The sequence below is a fragment of the Ursus americanus genome, chromosome 4 (assembly GCF_024610735.1).
Source record: "Ursus americanus isolate L20-20 chromosome 4, mUrsAme1.1.p, whole genome shotgun sequence".
Lineage (NCBI taxonomy): Eukaryota > Metazoa > Chordata > Mammalia > Carnivora > Ursidae > Ursus > Ursus americanus.
Window position 1 is genome coordinate 77,063,222 of NC_142130.1, and position 16,292 is coordinate 77,079,513.

Below are 16,292 nucleotides of genomic sequence, written 5' to 3' on the forward strand. Positions count from 1 at the left end.
CAAATCCAAAAATCTCAACATACTTCAAGTATGATTAATTCAAAGAGATCTACACATCATAGTCAAATTGTTGAAAATCAAAGAGAAAATCTGGAAAGTGGGAAGAGAAAATGACTCATCACAAGGAAACCCTGGTATAACTAATAGCTGACTTCTCATAAGAAACAATGACCCCACAAGGCAGTAGAATGGTATTCAAAGTGCTGAAGAAGATTCAAAAAAAAAAAAAAAAAAAAAAGTCTACCAAAAATCTCATAACTAACAAAGCTATCCTTCAAAAAGTTGAAATAAAAATAATCCTAAATAAATAAATAACAGCTTAAAGCATCTCTTACTAGCAGAACTTCCTTTTTTTTTCCTTGACATATTTTAAAAAACAACTGCATTAAAGTGTATAAAATCATATTGTTGGGCTTATAACATTTAGAAACATATTTATTTGACAGAGCACAGAAGGGGCAAGTGACAACAAATTTATGTTGAGAAGGAAATGACACTAGATGAGAACTCAAATACACACAAAGAAATGGAAAAAAGGTAAATGAAAATACTGGTTTAATAAATGCTGTAAATAGATATTGTTCTTTCTTTTCTTCCCTTCTTTAAAGCATATATGATTATATAAAAAGGACATTAAACACCATATTCCACAGTAACCAATGAGTCAAACAATAAATTATAAGAGAAAATTAGAAAATAATTTTAGATAAATAAAACAAACCCCCAACATACCAAATTTGTGGGTTTGGGCAGAAAAATGTCAAGAAGGAAACTTACAGCTGCCAACACTTATCTAAAAAAAGGAAGACGGATGTTAAATCAATAGCCAAATATTTCACTTTAATTAGGAAATCAAAGAAGAGACTGAACTCAAAACAAGAAAGAAAAGAATAATTAGCATTATCATGGAAATCAGTCCAATTTGGAATAGAAAAATAATAGTGAAATTCAGTGAAATCAAGTCATTTTTTGAAAAGATTAGCACATTCAACAAACTTTATGTATGATGACCAAGAAAGAAAAAGACTCAAATTACTCAAACCAGTGATGAAACAGGGCACATAACTACAGACTACAGATCTCGCAGAAATGAAAGAACGTAAGAGAATACTACGGGCAACTGTATGTCAAGTAGTTAGATAACTTAGAAGACATTAACAAAGTCTTGTAGAAGAGTCAAAACAATCTTGGGAAAAAAGAGAAAATAGCACAAAGTAATAAACTTATTCCAGAAGAATTAAAAAATATATGAATATACCATAAAGCAAAATGAATTAATGATTTTTAAATTTCTCACAAAGAAAAGCTTGGGTCCAGATGGCTTTCCTAATGAGTTCTACCAAATATTTATGGTATAATTAATACTAACTCTTCATAAAATATTGAAAAAATAAAAGGTGAAACACTTCCTATCATATTCTTTGAGGCCAATCTTATCCTAAAACCAAAACTAGACGAGGACATTAGGAGATCAATATTCCTTGTGAGATAAAAATCCTCAACAAAATATAAATGAAATTCAGAAAAATATAAAAAAGATTATACAACTTAAACAAGTGAGATTTATCCTTGGAGTACAAGGTTGGTTCAACATTAAAAAAAGTCAATTGATGTGATATATATCATATTAATAGAGTAAAGGACAGTCATCTCAATAGAATCAGAAAAATCAATTTACAAATCCAATGGTTTTCATAATAAAATCACTGAACATATTAGGAAAATAAGGAAATTTGGTAAAGTCATTTATAAAATTGCAGAGCTGAATCATCTTTATTGGTTGAAAATTGGATTTCCTTTAAGGTCATGAATGAGATATATCCACCCCTGTGATTTTAAATGACATGATCTTATATATACAAATTTTTGAAGCATCCATTTAAAAAGTATTAGAACTAATAAATGAGTTCAGCAAGTTTTCAGGATAGAATATCAATCTACAAAATTTAATTCTATTTCCATACACTTGTAATGAACAATCTAGAAATAAAATTAACCAATTTTATTGTAAAATTAAAGCAATATGAATTAATTGAAAAGCATCCAATATTTTTGAATCAGGAGATTTAATAATCTTAAGATAGCAGTACTTTCAAAAATGATCTACAGGGACACCTGGGTGGCTCAGTTGGTTAAACATCTGACTCTTGGTTTCAGCTAAGGTCATGATCTCATGGGTCATGAGACTGAGCCCATGTCAGGCTCCCAGCTCAGCAGGGAGTCTGCTTGAGATTCTCTCCCTCTGCTTCTCCCCCTCCCCCACACTTGAGTGCTCTCCCACTCTCTCAAATAAATAAATCTTTAGCAAAAAAACCCCCACAAAAAACAAAAATGATCTACAGACTCAATATAGTTCCAATTAAAACCCAAGCTAGATTTGTGTATGTGTGTTTATGTGTGTCTGTGTGTGTGTGTGTACAAAAATTGACAGGCTGATCCTGGAATCCATATGAAAATGTAAAAGAGTCAAAACAATCTTGAAAAAAAAAAAGGGGCAAAGTTGAAGGATTTCTTAACTACATAGCTACAGTCATCAAGACAGTGTGTACTGGCATGAGGATAAATATATAAATATATAAGGGAAATAAAACATGTCCCCCCCAAAACCCCAAAACTTATATGCAACTCTTCATGACAGCATTATTAATAATGACCAAAAAGTGGAAAAATAAATACCCATCATCAATTGATGAATGGATAAGCAAATATTGATGATAGGTAGATAATTACTAAATATTGCTAAAAAGGAATTAACTACTATTACATGCTATGACATGAATAAAACTTGAAAAATTTATAGGAGAAAGAAGCTTCTCACAAAAGGCCACATATTATATGATTCCATTTATATGAAATGTCAGGAATAGACAAGTCTCTAGAGACAGAATATAGATTATTGTCTAAGGTTGTATGGGGAGTACAGGGGGAGTACCTACTAATAGATCTAAGATTTCTCTTTAGATTGATTAAATGTTCTAAATTTAAATTGTGATCAAGGTTACACAACTCTGTGAACATATTAAAAACCATTGTATTGTATACTATATGCGGGTGAATTGTGTGATACGTGAACTACGTCTCAGTAAGGATGTTTAAAACTTATGATAAAGAAAAGTAATTTGAAGTGAATAACTCAGGAAAAAATGTGTAATATTTCCAAAAATAGGATATTTTGGGGCACTGCGTGGCTCAGCCAGTTAAGTGACCAACTCTTGATCGCAGCTCATTCATGATCTCAGGGTGTTTAGATCAGGCCCTATGTCAGGCTCCACGCTCTCCCTCCCCCTCGCTCTGCCCCTCCCCTGCTCTCTCTCTCTCTCTCTGCATCTCTCTAAAAAATTCTAAAAAATAAAAATAAAAGAATAAATGGCTATATGTGCCTAGTTGCTACTTTGTTGGACAATTCAGATCTAGAGCAACCACTAAAATAGTTGTTCATCACAGTTGTTAATTCTTTTAATTTCTCCAGAAAAAAAGTGGGAAAATAATATATACACCATATTTTTGCTATGAGACTAAATGAAATTATGTATGTATAGAAGGTCCTACACTGCCTGGTGCTTAGTAGGTACATAGTGTTTGTTTGTTTGTTTGTTTGTTGGGGGAAAAAGCCTTGATGTTGAGGAACAGAAGCATAAATACAAGGGCTTGAGGTCCAGTCATAAAATTACAGGGCAGAGTTAGAGCCTAGTTCTTTAGATTAGAAAAAGCGAGAAAACAGTCATGAAAAGAGAAGTTGGGGTCATTGGTTTTGGGGTATTGACAGCAAGACTGTCTTTTTAAGACTGATCTGAAACAACAGCTCCTTCCATGTGTCACCGAAGGAGAGGATTTGGATTTTCCTGAAAGTGGAGCTGAGCCCACAGGAGCGGTACTTTTTGCCTCACATCTACGGAGAGCTGGGCTGCACCCCAGTTGAAAACCATGAAGTTGCCAATCACCACCGATGGACGAGTGTGGCTTCCTGAGTCAAGGATATGAATGAATCTATTACCTGAAGTTTGTGACTCTGAGGACACCAGATTTGTTTCTTTCTGCTTTATTTACCTTAATATCGGACACACACAGGGATTTGGAAAGAGTTCTGAGAAGAGCAGAAATAATTAATGGAATCAACTCACTGAGTTATGAAGAAAGATTGCAGGAACTGAGAATGCATTGTTTAGTTAAGCATCAGTTGTCTAAAGATATGGTAATAGTCTCCAAGTACTTGAAAGGTGAAAATAATATGCTGTCCTTCATATGCAAATTTAAAACCACTGGCCTATCCGTAAAACTTGTGCTTAAAGTATTTTCTCAGTGGTGAGAATACCTTTAAACAATTTTAAACACCTTTTCATTCAGTCCCTCTTACAACCAGTAGAATTTATGTAAGGGCCGGGATGAATGATACACTTATTATTTGGGAAAAAAAGGGCTAAACTGTCTAACTTTAATACGGACTGAATCCTTGATCTTATATTATTGAAAGGTTTTCTTTCTCACACCAGCTACTTCTCTGACACCAGGAGAGGGTGTCCTAACAATTCAATTCAATTCTGACCATGTTTACCTGGAGTTAGCATCAGAGCCCACATGTTAAAGGGGCTCAATCCCACAAGATTGTCCCCATCAGATACCAATTGCAAGTCCCAAGCCATGCAAACTTCTGATGGGACAGGCTATAAACCTGGAGGTTTCCACAGCCCCCTCCTGATTTAATATTTGCTAGAATGATTTACAGAACTCAGGAAAACACTTTACTTACATTTGATGATTTTTCTTATAAAGGTTACAACTGAGGAACAGCCAAGATGGAAGCAAGGGTTGGTGGCACGGATCTTCCCTGCACCCTCTGAGCATGCTACAATGCCAGCCCCCCCATGTGTTCATCAGCCTAGGAGCTCCCCAAGCCCTGTTGTTCAGGGCTTGGTATAGAGATTTAATTGGCTGTTGGTGATTAACTCAAATCTCCAGTCCCTCTTTCCTCCTCAAGATTTGGGAATTGAAGCCAAAATTTCCAAGCTTTTAATCAAAGTGTCTTTCTGGTGAGAAGCCCCATCCTAAATGGGCTATCTAGGGGCCTACTCACCAAGAGCTGCCTCCTTAGAACAAAAGACTCTATCACTCTTACCAAGAAGGAAATTTCAAGGTTTTTAGGAACTCTGTTTTTAGGAGCCAGGAATGAAGACAAAGACCAAATATCTTTCTCCACCAGCACAACTCTATACACCCTCACTGAATTAGCTTACCACCAGCAAGGTGAAATCATGGGCCACCAATTCAGGCACTTACCATCCCCCACCAACACACACATACACACCTGTACAGTATAGTGTTATCGTTCCTGAGCAAGAATTGCCAATTGCCCATTTCTTACCCTCTGCTTTGTCTTTTTTTTTTTTTTTAAGGTTTTATTTATTTATTCGACAGAGATAGAGACAGCCAGCAAGAGAGGGAGCACAAGCAGGGGGAATGGGAGAGGAAGAAGCAGGCTCATAGCAGAGGAGCCTGATGTGGGGCTCGATCCCGTAATGCTGGGATCACGCCCTGAGCCGAAGGCAGACGCTTAACCGCTGTGCCACCCAGGCGCCCCCCCTCTGCTTTGTCTTGACCACACTTTATTCAGGTTTCTCTCTTCCCCACAGTCCCCTGAACTCTGGCCTGTCTCCAGCCCAGGACAAGAACTGAGATGCAGAGTATGTCCTTTTCAGCAGCTGATCCCCAAGTCAGGTGATTCCGCAGACACATTTCCTGTTAGATGGCATCCGTTCATGCTCTTTTATTCATCCCCCCTTGCTTGTCCAACTTACCCTTAAAAGTTTTGGCTAAGTTCTGCTTACCTCTATAAAAGAAAAGCCTTTTTCAGTCTGATTTTCATGCACTTGCAGATTTCTGATCTTCGAACATTACTCACTATTGTATTAGTCTTTTTAAATAAAATCTCTCCTTATCTAAGTCTGGATGCATTTTTATTTGAGGCAAAATGTTAATAATGCTACAGTTGTATCAGATGACTATATCAGCATCAAGTCTACTAAGACAAAGTAAAATTAAGAATTAAACAAGTCTATCATAAACTTAGACAATACAAAATAGATAATCTGGATAATTTTGTGAGTTTATGAAAGTGCTTTCTTTTTTTTTACGGTGCTTTTCATAAATAGAGTTCTGAAGAGAAAGAAAGATAAAAACACATCATTCAAAAATTAACATTTGGCTCCTACCAAGGAAAATTTTCTTAAAATTACGTGTGCTCCTGGAGCAAGCACCCAATTTTTTTTTTTTTTTCAGTAGAAGGCTATCTGGAATCAATATATCCCATGCTTCAACATCTATGTAAGAGAGCTGCAGACTGAGGAGACCAGTGATTCTCCTCTTTAAAATTATAGTTCTAGGCCACTGTTTCCTGCTCTTCGCTGCCTCCGCAGGCTCTCCCGAATCCTCACAACCCCGCCAGCATGTCTCAGGCTGAGTTTGACAAAGCTGCTGAGGATGTTAAGCACCTCAAGACCAAGCCAGCAGGTGGAGAGATGTTGTTCACCTACAGCCGCTACAAACAAGCAACTGTGGGTGACGTAAACACAGAACGGCCTGGGCTGTTGGATCTCAAAGGCAAGGCCAAGTGATTCCAAGGAAGATGCCATGAAAGCTGATGCCAACAAAGTAGAAAAACTAAAGAAAAAATATGGACTATAACGGACTGGATTTGGCTGCCGGCAGTGCATTTCATCTAACTGATCAAAGACCTTGTTTTTCTAATACCGTGGATGACATGACATAGTGCAAATAGCCTGTTAACCTAGGTCCTGAAGACGGTACAGGACATGGCTCCAACAGAGTAGGGGCTGCCATAGTTACTGACCTGCGCTGAGTAGTTTTTGTCCGTACATCAATTAGAAGTACATTTGTTACTTTAAATAATTAATTAGTCAATTAATTAATTCTAGGTGTTACCTCAGTGAGACATCAAATTAGAAAAGAATATTACTTATTTCATAAAAGATGAGTTTTTTGCCACTGAAGATTTGTGTGAGAAAACAATATGGTGAGAATGTTGACTTTTACATGCATTTTAGCTGTATAGATGGATTTAGTTATTTCATGTGAGTTAATAGTCCTCTGCTTACTAAATCGATGTTAGTATTAATGTTAGTAAATTGGTTACTTGGAAATTAAATATGTCAACTTTAATAATATAATATTTATATTTAATATATATTTTATAATGTAATATAAACGTGTATTTTTCTGATAATGCTTATTTAATGGCAACAAGAAATTTTAGATATGTCTTGAAATGCAAAGTCAATGAAAAAAATACTTTTTCTATTGTTTTGTTTTTATTAGTCTTTTCTTTAAAACCATTTGTCCAAGCAAAAATGTTCTATTAGGAAATCTAAATTGTCACTTTCTGACTTAAAGTCATTACGTATTACTTCTATCAAACCAATAATTTCATAATAATAGAAAAACCAGAATCCTCATTGCAAATGGACAGATAATTTAAAAAAAAACCAATATTATGCTCATTCATGTGTCTTTGATTCCCTTGCATAGCTAAATAGGAAGCATGAACAAAGAATAGACGAAAAAAATGTTATAAAGTTTATAAATGATCAGTTAGTAAACTTTAAGTATAAAACAAATACACCAAAAATCCACTTAATGGCATGAATATTTCTCAAATGACATGGCTAGTAATTTTCTCACTCTTCCAAAATGGACTGTGTGTCATGTGGGACTCTTCCAGATCATTCGTATTCATGACCTCAACACTGGTAATAATTCACATATTATTGCTAAATCAAATATTTTATCTTAAAATTGTGGCCAGAAACAAGTTTAATATTTGTCTTATGGTTTCTTATTTTTCAAAACCATACCAGACATAAGTAAAAAAAAAAAAAAAAAAAAAAGCGAGCTTCTTAAATGAAAATTATATTCAAAGTGAAACTGTTCAGACTCACTAGTGATTCTGTGAGTTGTTTATAAAAATCATACACTGTGATTTGACCTTCATTTCTAACTTAGTTTAACAATGGGAGCAGCTTTTCTGCATGTAAAGTGATGCTACCGTAAACATCTGTGTTTTTATTGATTGTAAAATATGTAAAGGTGAGTGAAGAAACTTGCTTATTTTATGAGCACTTTTAAACTAAACTGAATGATGCTTATTTTGGTCAGTTAATTAACTAAAAGGTACAGAGAGTTACGTACAGCAATCAGTTACCCCAAATTAGTTCAAGGAGTTTTACAGAAGGAAAGGGTACCATCGACCCCTCACTTCGGAGGGAAAATTTGATGTTTAGTGGGCTCTCTGAGTAGTTCAGCACACTGTATAATAAAAGATAGAGACAGTCTTTTCATTTAACCTAAGTTCTAGACACAACCATAGTCTCTTATATTGCCATAATGTTGCGATTAGCAATGAACTAGGTTTAACTAGGAATTGTTTTCAAGTATAAGCTAGATTCTTGGTACTCAAAAATAGCTTACAAACAAGAATATCAGCAACACCTGGAAAATTACTAAAATGCAGAATTTTGTATTAAAACTTACTGAAAATGTTCCTCCCAAGAACTATGAAATTGGAACCTGCATTTTAACAAGATCCTCAGGTCATTTGTATACACACTGAAATTTGAGAAGCACCAGGTTATGTGACCTTCATAAGAGAAGCTTTAAAAGTAATCCTCGTATCAAATATGGGAACGAAAAGGATGTGCTTTAAAGCCCTTCCCAAGCCTGAGACTGTATGGGACTCTCTGAGAGGATAAAAGAAGCAAACCTTAAATTTGCATCTAATCTGCCTGTCCCTTATCCTACCGTTTTTCTTACTTGAGGGAAAAATTATTTAACTCATTTGTTTCTCTTTATTGATACCTTGTCTAAGGAAATCAAATTAAAAATTGCTGAAGGTGTTTTTTTCTGTCTTTTCCAAAGTGTAGATCAAATCTTGGGCCTGGGCAACAAAAAACATTTATAGAACAGACAGTTTAGCCGGATAGACTTTGCCTTCAATGTCAAAAACATCAATCAACAAATTTCTCCAATGTGCAGTGAATTTCAAAATTCAGTGAACTTTTGTTAGCAGTGGCTTACAGCGAGCTCTCTCCTACCGTGTGCTGCTTCTTCATTCCCAGTGTTACTACCCTGCTTCAAACCATAATCTTTTATCACCTGTATTTCCACAATACTTCCTGTCTAGTTTCTGAATTTTCACATTTGTTTCCCCCAATCCATTTTTATTTTATTTTATTTTATTTTATTTTATTTTATTTTATTTTATTTTATTTTATTTTATTTTTTTATTGTAGCCATTATATAATATCTGAAGTAAAACACTGATTATTACCACTTGGCTTCAAATTCTTTCAATGTTTTCATTTTTAGGAAAAAACTCAAACTTTGATATTCCAAGTAAACATATCCTTGTTCTACTTTTGCCTTCTTTCTGCGACCATCTCCTGTGCTCCATATTCAAGAGATATTGAATTCCTGTCATTTCCCCAAGTATACCTTCTCCTCTTTGGTTTTAGATAGTTAATGTTCTCCTTTCCTTAATGTATGTGTAGCATATAGTTTCATCTCTTCTCATCCTAACTGCCCACCTCACCTGGAAGCCAGCCCATCCTAACGGACGCCCACAGCACTCTGCCCTTCTCTACCTTTGTACATTATTTTTTTATATTAAATCATCCAATTGATAACAGAGTTTTTTTTGAAAGCATTATTTTAACTTCTTATGGCAGATCACCTCTTAGAAATAAAACTGGCCTTTTTGTTAAAAAATGGTTTGATTTAGATGATTATAAGACAAGAAAAGTAGAAATCAGATAAAATACTTTGATAAGAAATGAATGAATTGAATAAGAAATGAGTAGGAATTTGGGGTCAGGATTAAATACCAAAAGAGCAGGAAATGTAAAAATGAAAATAGTGTAAGAATGATTGTCTGGAGCTAGACTTTATGAGGAAATTCGATTTAGGAAAAAGGTTTGATTTGTAGAATGACCAAATAATTTAAGTAAATAAAGAATAAAGTTTTGCTAACTAATTATAATAATAAGATTTTTAATACACACTTGTAAGTTGTATAGTGCAAAAGACTTTTGTTATTCGCAAACTACTAATACATGCTGCATCCACTGAAGAGAGCTGTATTTTACGACTGGATTAGCAAGAGGCTAAGGGGAAACAGTTGTAAAAGGGAGATGCATGACTCAGCAGAAGGAATTTGGAAGCAAAAATGGGAACAAGCATTTAAGGAAGAGGCAATTCATATAGTACTTGGAAAAAGTTATTGAGTTTTTTGTAGGACATATCTTAGGAAACACAAATACATGTCATTAAATCTTGTAAAACCATGGAACCTCAGCTGATATGTGATTTAATCGTAGCCATATTCCCCAATAGGTTTCTTTTCAGTTGTAATTTCAGTAGATATTTGGTACTTCTTTTGGGCTCTGGAACCTATACAGTAAATACTGTGAAATAAATAAATGAGTGGATTCACATTAAAACTGAATTCAAATTCAAAGGAATGCTTTATCCCCAAACGGTATCATTCCTAAGATTGGCAACACCAAAAACCTCAGCATTTTTACCCATGGAAAATGAAAATGTTTACTGTATTTAGAAAAAAAAAGTATCTAAGCTATCTAACGGGTTTACCTTTGTTCTTGTATTGCTGATATTATATGTGTCAGTTATGTAAGAGGTAGAAATGAACATTTGAATTTAAGCTCCCACAAGGAAAGGATTTTGTAGCTCCCTGCACCAGGAAGAATGCTAGGCAAAGTGTAGTGATTCCATAAAGTTATTGTGCGTGAGTGAAAGACTTCCCAACCCAACAAATTATAGATAACCACTAGGAGGAGTGTGAAAAAATTTTGAGAAAACTCCATAAACCAGTTGGGACTGTTTCAGATGGAAGAAAAATAGTAACAATACAGGAAAACAATGGAATGTATCACTCACTTTCCCTTTCTTTACATACTGACCACAAAAGAGCACCCGACTTCGAGGTATTGGAGGAAGCATAAGGCACAGAAGAGATACTTAGAATGTGAATCTGATATTGCCAGGGGTAAAATTTTCAGTTAAAAACCAAATTCCTCCTGAAGTCTAGATTTTTGGAGAAGACCCCTTTGCTTGGGGACACAGAACAGTAAAAAAAAAAAAAAAAAAAAAAAAAAAAATCTGACAAATACATGTAATGTTAATGAACATTTATAAGGTTGTGGTTTTCTGGAATTCTCAATTTCTATGTGTAATAAATAAAATTAACTGGGTTTTTATTTAGTTAGCTTTAATTAGTACTGAAAGAGTAAGGAGGAGAGCACCAGCTATCTATATTATGGTAGGGGCGAGTGGGACCAGCTACATAGTTTGTAGGGCCCAGTATAAAATGCAAATGCAGGCCCTTGTTCAAAAGTTATTAGATGTTTCAAGATACCAACAGCAGAGCATCAAACCAAGTATGGGGCCCTTGCACATGCAAGCCTGCGCGACAGGTCCTGGTTGTGAGTGATGCTAAGTGTGATGAGCCGTGCTAAAATGCCAATCTGTGCTTCCATGAGCAAATGTTTTTGACACAGAAGCTATTTACATAAGAACCTAGTTGAATAAGAGCTTAATATTATACTATTTTATATTTGCATTAACTCTGTTTAATACTGAATTCAACAGTATCTTACCTTTTTGAATGGGAAAATTGGGGCACCTGGGTGGCTCAGTCAGTTAAGCATCTCACTCTTGGTTTTGGACCAGGTCATGATCTCAGGGTCGTAAGATTGAGCCCCTTGTCAGGCTGTGGGCTCAGTGCAGAGTCTGCTTGTCCCTCTCTCTCCCCATCTGCACCTCTCTCCGTTTGCTCGCCCATGCTCTCCTTCTTTCTCTCTCTTTCTCTCTAATAAATAAATTAAAAAAAAAAAGAAATGGGAAAATCGGAGACCTATTAGACACTATTAGATGATAGCTTATCTTCTGATTGAGGGTTTCTCAACCAAAACAACGAGGCAAAGATAATTAACACTTATTAAACAATTAGTATGTGTTAAATGTTGCAGTTTTACTCATCAATCCTAAGGTAAAATCTTCGTTATTTTCGTAGATTCATGTGTAATTAATGAAATAATTAATAAAATTAAGTAACTTGTCAAAGGATCACATTCTCAGTAGGTAACTAATTAAGAATCAACATCCATATTTGCTTTACTATGAGGAAGGAGAAGCTTCTCTGATCATTTGTCTAACAGATCGTGCACTTAGCCATCTCTTCTTTTTCTAGTATCTCCCAAAGGGAGAGACATTACTAAATGATCGATTAGAGCCCAGGGCACACACTGTTAAAAAACACAAACCCGTAAATTTCTCTTGTTTTTCTTCCTTGTGATATACAGTTATTGTTGTTGTTTTATTTTTTTAAAATTTATTTTGTATAACCCCCCTACCTCACTCACTCTCTCAACTTTGTACTAATTCAGACCCTGTGATAATTTCAGTTCACATTGAGGGCCCCCAGTTATGCATGAAACCTAAATCTCATTTTACTGAGCTCTGCCTTGGAATACTGAAATCTTGTGAAGTTGTATTTTGACACCTGTTCTGTTAATGTATCTTCTGTCCTCAGCTAGAAGAATGGAATGATTGGCAGGGTAGTGTTTATATACTTTCGAGTCTTCAAAGGCCATAGCATCTGACCTCATCCTTCACTTCCAACCTCTTGGAGATATCATAACCATATAACTTCCCAAGTGGGCATGATTTGTACTCAAGTCAGGATCTGAAACTTTCTGGTGATGTCTGGAAAGTCACTTAACCCCTCTATATTTGTTGACACATCTCTAAAGCAAGGGATACCAATTTCAGTTTTGTTTTCAGGATGAAATGAGGTAATGAATGGATAATGTCTAACTGCAAAACCCACTCTACTTAACATAAACAACAACAATAATAGCAATTAGGAAAAATTCTATATTGGTCAGGGTTCTCTAGAGAAACAGAAAGAGAGAGAGTGGTGGGAGGGAGAGAGATAAGAGATTTAGCATAGGAATTAGTTCATGTCGTTACAGAAGCTGAGCTGTCTGAAAATCGGAAAATTAGAAAAGCTGGTGCTATTACTCAGTCCCAGCTCTAAGCCTGAGAACCAAGGGAGCCACTGGCGTAAGTCCTGGCGTCTGAAGGCCTGAGAACCAGGGAAGCTGATATCTGAGGGCAGGAGAAGATGGACATCCCAGCTCCAAAAGAAAGAGAATTCATTTTTCTGTCATTTTTTGTTGTGATCTTGCCCTCAAAGGCTTGGATAATGCCTGCCGACATTGGGGGTGGGGGAGGGTGACTCTCCTTACTCAGTCTACTGAATCAAATGCTAACCTCTTCCAGAAACACCCTTACAGACACACCATGAAGTATTTTACCAACTATCTGTGCACCCCTTAGCTCGGCCAAATTAACACATAAAATTAATCATCACAAGTTCAAACATGTATTTTTTGGGGGAAAAAAAACTCATTAAAAATATATCTGAAAAAAATCATTAGAAAAAGTATTTTTTGAAAATACCTTTGAGAATCCTGATAAAAAGGGAGTAAGAGAGGCATGCTGTATTTCAGAGTTTAAACTGCCTGATAGGAGTAGTTAATTACGTTACGAAAACTAGGACTTTTCAACTAGAAATGATTTCTGGAAGAATTTTATCAACCTGACATTCATAAAAGCTATTTTTGATCATATAGGACAAAATTTGGCAAATATTCTAGTTTCTCATGTCTCTATAAAAGCTAAAAATGAAATATTAACCATCACTCAATGAGTGTGTTTCTATGGAGACTAACATAAATAATGTATATAAACTGCTTTCTAATAATACAGCTCACTTGAAGGCTAGAACTTCAAAGGCTTAAAGAAATAGGATGCTTTGGGGCGCCTGGGGGGCTCAGTCAGTTAACCATCCTCTGCCTTTGGCTCAGGTCATGATCCTAGGGTCCTAGGACCTAGCCCCGCATGGGGCTCTCTGCTTGGCAGGGAGCCTGCTTCTCCCTCTCCCTCTCCCTCTGCCTGCCGCTCTGCTTACTTGTGCTCTCTCTCTCTGTAAAAATAAATAAATAAAATCTTAAAAAAAAAAAAAAAGAAATAGAATGCTTTAAGATCTTAAATGTGTCAAGCAAGCATTAGGAAACACAAGGTCACAATTAATTCATGGCTAAGTTCCTTCCAAGAGCTGGATATGTCCGTATTCTATCTTGGTGAGTAAAAGGAGATTCGTGTGTTTTATAGAAGATATATGTAGGTAGTGTTATTGATACGCTGTTCTGAAAATGTAGGACATTGACTTGAATTCTCCTTCAGCCAGATGGCTAGTTCATTTTCACAGGGACATAGGACACGGGAGTGCATGTGTTTAGACCACATATATTATTTTTTCCCTCAAAAAAGAGTTTTAGTTTTAGTTAAGTACTCTGACATGTGCAGTTTGAGATCCAAAGTTCAGCCCCATAAAGCTTACAACGGACCATCTGGACCTAAAAATATTTAAGAACAGGTGTTATAAATTGGCCATTATGTCCATACAGGAGCAAGATGGTAGTTGAAAATCTGCTTTCAGGTAGAAGTACATCTTGATGGATATTTCAGAAAAAATTATCTGCAGAATATGCTCTTAAGTGTCTAAATGAGTTTGTCAGTTAGGTTATATGACTTAAAAACATCTACTTACATTTTGTCAAATGTCAAATTAATTTTTCATTTTCAAATATTTTGTGCTTCACTGATTTTTTTACAATAAATACTTAAAGGAGACTTTTTTAAAGGTCTCCTTTATAAAATAAAAATATCTCTATCAGGCAAAGACACATCCGTCTTCTCACTATTGTGATAGGTTTATACTAAGAATCCTTTTTAGCAAACATCTTTATTTTACATACATACTTTCCCTTTTTCAAAGAAAAAAATGTATATAATCCTTTCCTTTGGGAATTTCTTTTCATCTTAGTATAAGAGGGTCCTTGGTTGGCAGGACTGTTGTATTCCCCCCCTCAATATCATTGTCTACATTACATGCAAAAAGCCAGTCTACAGTGTATGTTGTTCAGCTCATATCCAGTGAGAAATGAGAAAAAGGAACTCTTTATTTATTTGTTTATTTATTTTGAGAGAAAGAAAGAGAGAGAGAGAGCGGGGGGCTGCAGAGGGAGGAGAGAGTCTTAGGCAGACTCTGTGCTGAGCCCAGAGCCGAACGTGGGGCTCAATCTCATGACCCCAAGATCATGACCTGAGCTGAAATCAAGAGTCAGACTCTCAACCGACTGAGCCACCCAGGTGCCCCAGATTTTCTTTCTTTTGAAGTAAAAATTGGGGTTTTGCCACTTGGAATAAAAGACCTTAGGCTGATTTCCCATTAAGAACATTATTATACAGTACTACATGGAAAGAACCATGCTAGAAGCTAGGTTTAAAGTTTATAAAGAAAAATAAAATTTAATCCTTGTCCATGAAGAATTTGGAGTCAAATATAGAAAGGAGAAAACAAACCCCTAAAATTAAAAGTAAATATGAAAACACTTGTAATTAAAGAATATACAAATTGCCACTGAAAACATGTTTCTGTAAAGATGGATTTCCTAAACCAGAAAATTATGCGCCATTTTTTCCCCTCTCCTTCACTTTTCAAATTCAATTTATTAACAGGTTTGTCCATCTTATGGGTGGTCTTGTGTTCTTTGACTTTTCTCTATTTCATCGTCTTACCTTCCTTAAGGATGTGGCTTGTGTACCATTTAAGAGCATGAGCACAGAAGTCCGAGTACCAGAGCTCAGACCATAGCACAATCACCTAGCAGATACTTCAATTGGGAAGCATCATTTAAACTCTCCATGATTGGGTTTCGTCCGTCATTAGTAAAGGTGAAAAAGAACACCTGCTCAAAAAGTTCAGTCTAAAGGAGGTGCATCATTTAAGCATCCACTGGAGTAACAACCAGCATTAATTATTCAGTATTATTGCTGCTACTTCTTGTTTCATGCAGATGGCACTCCTGTCTATCCTTCATCCATCAACTGGACTCGGTTTGATACAATGTAAATGTGATCATTCCATTTATCTGCTTACAGCTTTTCAGGAAATCCCATTTGCCTCCAAGATGAAATCCTAACATTTTTTGAGAGCATGCAGGCTTTTCATCCTGAACACCTTGTTTACGTATCTAGTTTCAGACCCGTCCACTAATGTACCCTCTCCCAGCTGGTGCCCCTTCTCTCCACCCACCAGATCCACTCCTGGTACTCCAGATTCTAGGAAGAATGAACTG

The 16,292-nt window shown here is 35.7% G+C and overlaps 1 long non-coding RNA gene and 1 pseudogene across 1 annotated transcript in view; one reads left to right on the plus strand and one right to left on the minus strand.

Annotated features, from left to right (window-relative positions):
* The window catches only part of LOC148110276 (uncharacterized), a 31,006-nt gene that overhangs the window by 11,406 nt on the left and 3,308 nt on the right, over positions 1–16,292 (minus strand). The window lies entirely within an intron of this gene.
* LOC123784351 (acyl-CoA-binding protein pseudogene) lies at positions 6,425–6,678 on the plus strand (annotated as a pseudogene).